The 12,095-nt window shown below is 36.7% G+C and overlaps 1 non-coding gene across 1 annotated transcript; it reads right to left on the bottom strand.

Moving 5' to 3' along the window:
- Positions 1 to 4,995: 4,995 nt before the first annotated feature.
- On the bottom strand, positions 4,996 to 5,102 carry LOC115898821. The gene has a single exon (XR_004058486.1). It is a non-coding gene; the product is annotated as a U6 spliceosomal RNA (small nuclear RNA).
- Between the last annotated feature and the right edge of the window lie 6,993 nt (positions 5,103 to 12,095).

Raw genomic sequence — 12,095 nt, 5'->3', positions numbered from 1 at the left:
TAAATGTTAGACCTAAAACCATAAAAACCCTAGAAGAAAACCTAGGCAATACCATTCAGGACATAAGCATTGGCAAGGACTTCACAACTAAAACACCAAAAGCAATGGCAACAAAAGCCAAAATAGACAAATGGGATCTAATTAAACTAAAGAGCTTCTGCACAGCAAAAGAAACTACCAACAGAGTGAACAGGTAACCTACAGAGTGGGAGAAAATTTTTACAATCTACCCATCTGACAAAGGGCTAATATTCAGAATCGACAAAGAACTTAAACAAATTTACAAGAAAAAATCAAACAACCCCATCAAAAAGTGGGCAAAGGATATTAACAGACATTTCTCAAAAGAAGACTTTTATGCAGCTAACAGACACATGAAAAAATGCTCATCATCACTGACCATCAGAGAAATGCATATCAAAACCACAATGAGATACCATCTCACACCAGTTAGAATGGCAATCATTAAGTCAGGAAACAACAGGTGCTGGAGAGGATGTGGAGAAATAGGAACACTTTTACACTGTTGGTGGGACTGTAGACTAGTTCAACCATTGTGGAAGACAGTGTGGCGATTCCTCAAGGATCTAGAACTAGAAATACCATTTGACCCAGCCATCCCATTACTGGGTGTATACCCAAAGGATTATAAATCATGCTAGTATAAAGACACATGCACACGTATTTTTAGTGCAGCCCTATTCACAATAGCAAAGACTTGGAACCAACCCAAATGTCCATCAATGATAGACGGGATCAAGTAAATGTGGCACATATACACCATGGAATACTATGCAGCCATAAAAAAGGATGAATTCATGTCCTTTGTAGCGACATAGATGAAAATGGAAACCATCATTCTGAGCAAATTATCACAAGAACAGAAAACCAAACACCACATGTTCTCACTCATAGGTGGGAATTGAACAATGAGAACACTTGGACACAGGAAGAGGAACATCACACATCAGGGCCTGTCATGGGGTGTGGGGAGGGGGTAGGGATAGCATTAGGAGAAATACCTAATATAAATGACGAGTTAATGGGTGCAGCACACCAACATGGCACATGTATACATATGTAACAAACCTGCACGTTGTGCACATGTACCCTAGAACTTCAAGTATAATAAAAAATAAAATAAAATAAAAGATAATTCTGATAGAAAAAATAGTCATGTTATTTAAAGTGTTATCCATGTGATATGATTTTGTGTCTCTTAACCTCAAGACTCAGTTTGTCTTTATCCCCAAATTCCAAGCATGACTCCACGAGCATATTAATGGCTGTGTGTCTTGATCATCATAAAACCTTGGTTAGTTGTGGCTGTGGGAAGGCTGCTATTTCTATCTTTTGTTGCATGAAGATGCTGTTTTGACAGTGAATGGCAGACATTTCACAGTGTAACTTGACAATACTAGAAGTAAAGGCAGTAGTACTGAATGGAGAAGATGAATGTAGAAAGAATTAAAGATCCTAGGAACAAATTGCTAATAAAAAACTGTATGTGCTATTTCTAGTGCTGAGTTTGAAGATATGTTCACAATTGAAGGGAAAGATATCAACAGAATAATTTGTAGCTCTTCTGGTTGTCTCCAGACTCATAAATTACAACACCCATTAGAATGACTATAAATATGAAGCTAAAAATAATAATAAAATGATAATCTTGACTGAGCTAATACCAGTGATGATGACACCATAATATCTAAAGCTTTCTGAGCACAGTCCTATAATAGAACATGGTTGGTACATGACAAAATATTCAATTCAAATGAAGTTATCAATTTTTTTCAGATGATAGATTATTGTACTATATTGATGATCTCTTTACCCTCATTTTTTCAGAGGGTTGATTGATAATTTTGTTTACTTTTGCCTATTTCTGAACTTTAAATAAATGGAATCATACTATGTAATACCTTTTGCAACTTGCTTCATTCTCTCATTATTATGTTTTGGAGATTTATTCATGTTGTGATATGTAATTCTAGCTGTTTCATTTTCACTGCTCTGTAGTATTCCATTTTATATATACAACATAATGTATTTTGCCATTTTACTACTCAAGAACATTTAAGTCATTGTAACATTTTTAGTATATGAGAGCACATTTGCTAATATAAATGTGTACATTCTTATATGTGTCTCCTGATGCACTTGTGCAAGCATTTCTCTAGATTAGTCCTTTTATTTATTCTTTTAAAAAATTTTACTTTAAGTTCTGGGATACAAGTGCAGAACATGTAGGTTTGTTACATAGGTGTGTGTGTGCCATGGTGGTTTGTTGCACCTATCCACCCATCATCTAGGTTTTAAGCCCCACAGGCATTAGTTATTTGTCCTAATGCTCTTCCTCTCTTCGCCACTCACCCCCTGACTAGCCCTGGTATGTTGTTCCCCTCTCTGTGTCCATGTGTTCTCATTGTTCAGCTCCCACTTATAAGTGAGAACTTGCAGTGTTTGGTTTTCTGTTACTGTGTTAGTTTGCTGAGAATGATGGCTTGCAGCTTCATCTGTGTCCTGGCAAAGGAAATGATCTCATTCCTTTTTATGACTACATAGTATTCCATGGTGTATATGTACCACATTTTCTTTATCCAGTCTATCATTTATGGGCATTTAGGTTGGTTCCATGTCTTTGCTATTGTAAATAGTTCTGCAGTAAGTACATGTGTGCATGTGTCTTTATAGTAGAATGATTTATATTCCTTTGGGTATGTACCCAGTAATGGGATTGCTGGGTCTAATGGTATTTCTGGTTCTAGATCCCTGATGAATTGCCATATTGTCTTCCACAATGGTTGAACTAATTTACATTCTCACCAACAGTGTAAAAGTGTTCCTATTTCTTCACAGCCTCACTAGCATCTATTGTTTCTTGACATTTTAGTAATTGCCGTTCTGACTGTTGTGGGATGGTATCTCATTGTGGTTTTGATTTGCATTTCTCTAATGATCAATAATATTGAGCTTTTTTTCATATGCCTGTTATCCACATAAATGTCTTCTTTTGAGAAGTGTATGTTTATATCTTTTGCCCACTTTTTGATGGGGTTGATTGTTTTTATTCTTGTAAATTTGTTGAAGTTCCTTGTAGATTCTGGATATTAGACCTTTCTCAGATGTATCAATTGCTAAAATTTTCTCCCACTCTGTAGGTTACCTGTTCACTCTGTTGGTAGTTTCTTTTGCTGTGCAGAAGCTCTTTAGTTTAATTAGATCCCATTTGTACCTTTTGGCTTTTGTTGCAATTACTTTTGGCATTTTCATCATAAAGTCTTTGTTCATGCCTAAGTCCTGAATGGTATTGCCTAGGTTTTCTTCTAGGGTTTTTATAGTTTTGGGTTTTACATTTAAGTCTTTAATCCGTCTTGAGTTAATTTTTGTATAAAGTGTAAGAAAGGGGTCCTGTTTCAGTTTTCTGCATATGGCTAGCCAGTTTTCCCAGCACCATTTATTAAATAGGGAGTCTTTTCCCCATTGCTTGATTTTGTCAAGTTTGTCAAAGATCAGATGATAGTAGATGTGTGGTGTTATTTATGAGGTCTCTGGTCTGTTCTATTGGTCTGTATGTCTGTTTTGCTACCAGTACCATGCTATTTTGGTTACTGTAGCCTTGCAGTATAGTTTGAAGTCAGGTAGCGTGATGACTCCAGTTTGCTTAGGATTGTCTTGGCTGTACAGGCTCTTTTTTGGTTCCATATGAAATTTAAAGTAGATTGTTCTAATTCTGTGAAGAATGTCAATGGTAGTTTGATGGGAATAGCATTGAATCTACAAATTACTTTTGGCAGTATGGTCATTTTCATGATATTGATTCTTCCTATCCATGAGGATGGAATGCTTTTCCATTTGGTTGTGTCCTCTCTTATTTCCTTGAGCAGTGGTTTGTAGTTTTCCTTGAAGAGGTCCTTCATATCCCTTGTAAGTTGTATTCCTAGGTATTTTATTCTCTTTGTAACAATTGTGAATGGGAGTTCACTCATGATTTGGCTCTCTGCTTGCCTGCTGTTGGTGCATAGGAATGCTAGAGATTTTTGCACATTGATTTCGTATCTTGAGACTTTGCTGAAGTAGCTCATCAGATTAAGGAGTTTTTGGGCTGAGATGATGAGGTTTTCTAGATACAGGATTATATCATCTGCAAACAAAGGTAATTTGACTTCTTGTCTTCCTATTTGAATATTCTTTATTTCTTTTCCTTGCCTGATTGCTCCGGCCAGAACTTCCAATACTATGTTGAATAGGAGTGGTAAGAGAGGGCATCTTTGTGCCAGTTTTCAAGGGCAATGCTTCCAGCTTTTGCCCATTCAGTATGATATTGGCTATGGGTTTGTTCTAAATAGCTCTGATTATTTTGAGATATATTCCATCAATACCTAGTTTATTGAGAGTTTTTAACATGAAGGGGTGTTGAGTTTTATTGAAGGCCTTTTCTGCATCTATTGGATAATCATGTGGTTTTTATCATTGGTTCTGTTTATGTGTTGGATTACATTTATTGATTTGCGTATGTTGAACCAGCCTTGAATCTCATGGATGAAGCCAACTTGATTGTGGTGGATAAACTTTTTGATTTGCTGCTGAATTCAGTTTGCCAGTATTTTATTGAGGATTTTTGCATTGATGTTCATCAGGGATATTGGCCCAAAGTTTCTTTTGTTGTTGTGTCTCTGCCAGGTTTTGGTATCAGGATGATGCTGGTCTCATAAAATGAGTTAGGGAGGATTCCCTCCTTTTCAATTTTTTGGAATAGTTTCAGAAGGAATGATACCAGCTCCTCTTTTTACCTCTGGTAGAATTTGGCTGTAAATCCATCTGGTCATGGGCTTTTTGTTTGGTGGGTAGGCTCTTAATTACTGCCTTAATTTCAGAACTTGTTTTTGGTGTATTCATGGATTCAACTTCTTGGTTTAGTCTTGGGAGGGTGTATGTGTGAAGGAATTTATCCATCTCTTCTAGATTTTCTAGTTTATTTCCATAGATATATTTAAAAATATGGAATGCCTTATGAATTTGAGTGTCATCCTTGCACAGGGGCCATGGTAATCTTCTATATATCCTTCCAATTTTAGTATATGTGCTGCCAAAGCAAGCACTATTTTTCTTATTATTTTAAATTTTTTGTGTTAAAAATTTCAAACATACAGAAAACTTGCAAGACTAAATTAATCTAGATTCATAATTATTATTTTTCGTGAGTCAGTTGCAAAGACATTATAGACATTATGTGTCCTCACCCCTCAGTATTGGAGCATGTGTCTCCAAAAATAGAAAAATTTTTTTAACTTAAAATCAATATAATTATCAAATTTGGTGCATTTATTATTGATACAATAGTATTATCTTATATTCCATACTCATTCAAGTTTCTCACATTGTCTTATTGATGTCCTTTGGAGGATTTTATTTTCCTGATCCTCAGAAGAATTTTATTTTCCTGATCCTGATCCTAATGGGTGTTATAATTTATTTTCCTGTCTTATTGATTTTGTTTGGAGGATTATATTTTCCCAATACCTCTTGAGTCTCTAATCTTGAATAGTTTTACAGACTTTCTTTTACTTCAGTGAAGTTGATTTCTTTCGTAGAGTAGAGAAAATTTAGTTTCTCTACTATTCCTTAGTTTGACTTTGCTGACTCTTTCCTTCTGGTTAGATTCAAGCTAGCTTCTTTCTTTTTAAATTCTCTCTTTCTAGATTTTAAATTTTATACGTGAGATATTTCTAACAAAGAAGCCTCATCATGCCTTATTGAATTATATGCAACCTAACATCTTCTGTAGATGTTTAATTAAATTTAATTAATTAAACAAGAGTGAACAGTTCTAGATTGTATCATAATCATTCCTATTAATATACTAGTTTTGAACAATAAAGAGGAGCAAAATGATTTTTTAGATTTTTTATTTATATTTTTAAATCATAGATAAATCACAGTTTTACATATTTATGGCACAATGTGATGTTTTGATACATGTATACATTGTATAATATCAATTCTGTGTATCTATCATGTTCATCATTTTACACCTTTTCATTTCTTTGTTGCGAGCACATTTAAAATTCCCTCTTTTAACTATTTTGAAATATTCAGTAAAATATTGTTAACCATAGTCACTCTACTGTGCAGCAGTACACCAGAACTTATTCCTCCTAACTGTAACTTTGTACCTGTTGACCAATCTCTCCCTGTCTCACCCATCACTATCCCCCAGCACACACTCTCCAGCCTCTGGGAATCACTACTCTACTCTCTACTCCTATGAGATAAACTTCTTTTGATTCCACATAAGAGTGATATCATGCGGTATTTTTCTTTCTGTGTCTGACACATTTCACGTAACATTATGTCTTCCAGTTCATCCATGTTGTTACAAATGACAAGATTTCATCCATTTTTGCAGAAGAATATTTCATTGTGCATATGTAATACATTTTCTTTCCAATTATTCATCGATGGACACTTAGGTTGGTTGCATACCTTGGGTATTGTGAATAGTTCTGCGACAAACATGGGAGTTCAAATATACTGACACTGATTTTATTTCCTTTAGATATATACTCAATAGTAGGATTGCTGGATCATATGGTAGTTCTAGTTTTAATTTTTTTAAGGAAACTCCATACTGTTTTCCATAGCAGCTGTATTATTTTATATTCCCATTGACAATGTGTAAGTGTTGCCTTTTGTCTATATCCATTCCAGCATTTGCAATTTTTGTCTTTGATAATAGCCATTCTATTTGGGGTGAAGTAATATCTCACTTTGTAGCTTTGATTTTCATTTCATGATGATTAGTGATGCTGAGCAATTTGTCTCTACTTTTTGACCATATGTATGTCTTCTTTTGAGAAATGCCTATTCAAATATTTTGCCCATGTTTAAATCCAATTATTTGTTTTCTTTTTCTGTTATGGGTTATTTGAGCTTCTTATATATTGTGGATGTACAGGATCCGTTGTGAGATGCATAGCTTGTAAATACTTTCTCCCATTCTATAGATAGTCTCTTTACTCTATTGATTGTTTACTTTGCCAAGCAAAAACTTTTTAATTTGATATAATCCCATTTGTCTATTTATGCTTTTATTGTCTGTGGCTTTGAGGCCTTGTCCAAAAAATCTTTGCCCAGACCACTATCATAAAGAGTGTCCTAGGGACAGGCACTGTGGCTCATGCCTGTAATCCCAGCATTTGGGAGGCTGAGGCGGGCAGATCACAAGGTCAGGAGATCGAAACAATCCTGGCTAACGTGGTGAAACCCTGTCTCTACTACAAATACAAAAAATTAGCCAGGTGTGGTGGCGGGTGCCTGTAGTCCCAGCTACTCGGGAGGCTGAGGCAGGAGAATGGTGTGAACCCAGAAGGTGGAGCTTCCAGTGAGCCAAGATTGTGCCACTGCACTCCAGCCTGGGCAACAAAGCGAGACTCTGTCTCAAAAAAAAAAAAAAAAGAAAAGTGTCCTTTATGCTTTCTTTTAGTAGTTTTATTGTTTCAACTATTGCATTTACATTTTTCATTCATTTTGAAGAAAAGAGGTTTAATGACTCATAACTCCACAGGCTTTACAGGAAGCATGAATGGGAGGCCTCAGGAAACTTACAGTCATGGCGGAAGGTAAAGGGGAAGCAAGCACCCGTTTCTATTGGCAGCAGGAGAGAGGGAGTGTGAGGAAGGAAGTACCACACCCTTTTTAAACCATCAGAACTAGTGAGAACTCACTCACTATCACAAGAGCAGCATGGAGAAATGTGTACCCATGATCCAATCACCTCCCACCAGGTTCCGCTCCCCAAATTGGGAATTACAACATTAGATTTGGATGGGGACACAGGGCCAAACCATGTCATTCTGCCACTGGCCCCTCCCAAATCTCATGTCCTCACATTTCAAAACACAATCATGCCTTCTCAATAGTCCCCCAAAGTCTTAACTCACTCCAGCATTAACCCAAAAGTCCAAGTCCAAAGTATTATCTGAGACAAGGCAAGCCCCTTCTGCCTGTGACCCTCTAAAATAAAAAACAAGTTAGTTACTTCCAAGGTATGATGGGGGTACAGACATTGGGTAAATGCTCCCATTCTAATGAGAGAAATTGGACAAAACAAAGGGGCTACAGGCCGCATGCAAGTCTGAAACCCAGAAGGGCAGTCATTAAATCTTGAAGCTCCAAAATAATCTCCTTTGATTCTATGTCTCACATTCAGGACTTGCTGATGCAAGGGGTGGTCTCCCAAGGCCTTGAACTGCCCCTGTGGCTCTGCAGGGTACAACCACCTTGGTTGCTTTCACAGGCTGGCATGTAGTGTCTGCTGCATTTCCAGGAGCACAGTGCAGGCTGTCTGTGTATTCACCATACTGGGGTCTGAAAGACAGTGGCACTCTTCTCACAGCTCCCCTAGGCAGTGCCCCAGTGGGAACTCTGTGTGGGGCTTCAATTCCACATTTTCCCTCTGCACTGCCCTAGTGGAGGTTCTCTCTGAGGGCTCTGCCTCTGCAGCACACTTCTGCCTGGACATTCAGGCATTTCCATACATCCTCTGAAATCTAGGTGGAGGTTTCCAAACCTCAACTCTTGCCTTCTGTGTACCTGCAGGCCCAACATCAGGTGAAAGTTGCCAAGGCTTGGAGCTTGCACCCTCTGATGCCATGGTCTGAGCTGTACCTTGGCCCCTTTTAGCTATGGGTGGAGCTGGAGAAGCTGAGACATGGGGTACCGTGTCCTGAGGTTGCACAGAGCACCTGGACCATGGGACTGGCCCAGAAAACCATTTTTCCCTCCTAAGTCTCTGAGCCTGTCATGGGAGGAGCTGCTGTGAAGTTCTCTGAAATGCCCTGGAGACATTTTCCCCGTTATTTTGGCTATGAACATTTGACTCCTCTTATGAAAATTTCTGGAGCCAGCTTGAATTTCTCTCCAGAAAATGGATTTTTCTTTTCTACCACATGGTCAGGCTGCAAATATTCCAAACTTTAATGCTCTGCTTCCCTTGTAAATATTAGTTCCACTCTCAGACCATCTCTTTTTTTATGCAAATGAGCATAGGCTTTTAGGAGTAGCCAGGCCACATCTTCAATGCTTTGCTTCTTAGAAATTTCTTCTGCCAGAGACCTTAAATCATCTCTTAAGTTCAAATTTCCACAGATCCCTAGAGCAGGGGCACAGTGCTGCCAGTCTCTTTGTGAAAGCATAGCAAGACTGACCTTTGCTCTAGTTCCAAATAAGTTCCTCATCTCCATCTGAGACCACCTCAGCCTGGACTTCATTGTTCATATCGCTCTCAGCATATGATCACAACCATCCAACAAGTCTCTATGAAGTTCCAAACATTCCCACATCTTCCTGTCTTCTTCTGAGCCCTCCAAACTGTTCCAACCTCTGCCCGTTACTCAGGTCCAAAGTCACTTCCACATTTCCAGCTGTCTTCCTGGTACCAATTTTCTGTATTAAATCCATTCTCACACTACTATAAAGAACTACCTGAAACTGGGTAATTTATGAAGAAAAGAGGTTTAATTGACTCACAGTTCTGCAGGCTTAGCAGGAAGCATGACTGGGAGGCCTCAGGAAACTTAAAATCATGGAAGAAGATGAAGGGGAAGAAAGCACCTTCTTCTAGTGGTGGCAGGGGAAAGAGAATGAGGGCGGAAGTGCCACAAACTCTTTAAACCATCAGATTTCATGAGAACTCACTCGCTATCATGAGAACAACTTGAGGGAAGTTCACCCCCATGATCCAATCACCTCCCACCAGGTCCTCCCCTAACACTGGGAATTACAATTCAACATGAGATTTGGGTTGGGACACAGAACCAAACCATATCAGAGAAAAATATGTATTTTGTAGTTTTGGATGCAATGTTCTGTAAATGATTGTTAGGTCCCTTTTGTATAGAGAGCAATTTCAATCCAATATTTATTTGCTGATTTTCTCTCTGGGTGATCTGTCCACTGCTGGAAGTGGGTTTTGAAATTCCCTACTGTTATTGTATTATGGTCTATCTCTCCATGTAGATCTACAAATGTTTGCTTTATATATTTTGGTACTTCAATGTTGAGTGCATTTATATTTAAAATTTGTTATATCCTTTTACTGAATTGACTCCTTTGTCATTATATAATGACTTATTGTCTCTTTATAGTTTTTGACTTAAAGTCTATTTGTATGGTATAACTACCCCAAATCTTTTGGTTTTCATTTGCATGGAATATCTTCCTCTCTCACTTTATTTTCAGTCTATGTATATTCTTAGATGTGAAGTGAGTCTCTTGTAGGTGGCATGTGGTTGGGTCTTGTTTTTTTAATCCATTTACCCAATTCATGTCTTTTAATTGAATAATTTATTTACATTCAAGGTAATTATTGCTAGGTAAGGACTTTCTAGTGTCATTTTTTTCATTGTTTTCTAGTTGTTTTGTAATTCTTCTCTTTCTTTTACCCCCCTTACTGCCTTCCTTTGTAATTAAGTGGTTTTCTTTAGTACTATGTTTTGTTTCCTTGTTTTTTTATTTTTAGTGCATGAATTACAGGTTTTTGCTTTGTGATTATCATATGGCTTACAAAAAACAACTTATAGTTGTAACAGGTAACAAACTAATAACAAATTAACTTTGATTACAACAAAGAAAAAGAGGAAAAATAATTCTACTTTTTGCCTCCCACACCAAACATTTTGAATTCCTGATGTCACAATTCACATCTTTTTATATTGCATTATCCTTAAATTATTCTAGTTATTATTTTTAATTGTTTTGTTTTTTAATGTCATCCTAAAGATATAAGTGATTTACACACCACCATTACATTATTACAGTATTCAGAATTTGACTGAGTACTTACTTTAACCAGTGAGTTACATACTTTCAGATGTTTTCATTTTTCATTTCATTTTTCTTGTTACCATCCTTTTCTTTCAACCTGAAGAATTCTCTTTGGCATTTCTTATAAGATATGTCTAGTGGTGATAAATGCCTTCAGCTTTTGTTGTGCTGGAAAAAATATTTACCTCTCCTTCATTTCTAAAGGACAGTTTTTCTGGACACAGTAATTTTGGTTGGAAGTTTCTTCCCCTTCAACACTTTGAATATATTATCCCACTATCTCCTTGCCTGTAAGGTTTCTGTTGATAATTTTGCTGTTAGACATATTGTGATTCCCTTCTTTTCTCTTGCTACCTTCAAGAGCCTCTGTTTGCCTTGATCTCTGGCAATTTGATTATCATACGTTGTTTCTTATTTGTGTCTTAATTGAATTGAATCTGATTGTAGATCTTTGGCCTTCCTGTACCTGAATATTTATATGTTTTTCTACATCTAGAAAGTTGTCTGTTATTATTTCTTTAAATGAACTTTCTGTACCTTTCTTTTTATCTTTTCTCCTTTGAACACCAATGACCTATGTGTTTCCTTTTTTGATGTTGTCCTATAATTCCTGTAAGCTTTCTTTATTCCTTTATACTATATCTTTTTTCTCTCCTTTGAGTGTGTATTTTTGATTAGTCTGTCTTCCAATTCACAGATTATTTCCTCTGCTTGGCCAATTCTGCTACTGATGTTCTCCATTGCATTTTTTCATTTTGTTTCCTATATTTTTAACTTCCAGCATTTGTGTTTTAAGAAAATATTATTTCAATATATCTTAAATTTCTCTAATAAATTTTTGCATTGCTTATCTGAATTTTCTTGAAGTTTGCTGAGCGTCATTGAAACAGCTATTTTGAACTCTTTATCAGGCATTTCTTCCATCTCCACCTCTTTTTTTAACTTTTATTTTTGTTTCCAGGATACATATGAAGGTTGGTTCTATAGATAAAATCATGTGTCATGGGAGTTTGGTGTACAGATTATTTTATCATCCAGATAATAAGCATGGTATCTAATATGTAGTTTTTCAATCTTCACTCTCCTCCCACTCTCCACCCTTTAATAGGCCCTGGAGTCTTTTGTTCCCTTTTTTGTATTTATGTATACTCAGTGTTTAGCTCCCACATATAAGTGAGAACACAGAATGTTTGGTTTTCTGTTTCTGCATTACTTTGTAGAAACATTGCTTAGGATAATGGCCTCCATCTCCATCCATGTTCCTGCAA

Source organism: Rhinopithecus roxellana, chromosome 7 (assembly GCF_007565055.1).
Source record: "Rhinopithecus roxellana isolate Shanxi Qingling chromosome 7, ASM756505v1, whole genome shotgun sequence".
Lineage (NCBI taxonomy): Eukaryota > Metazoa > Chordata > Mammalia > Primates > Cercopithecidae > Rhinopithecus > Rhinopithecus roxellana.
Note: the sequence above shows the minus strand (reverse complement) of the source record. Positions and strands in the feature narration are given on the sequence as shown.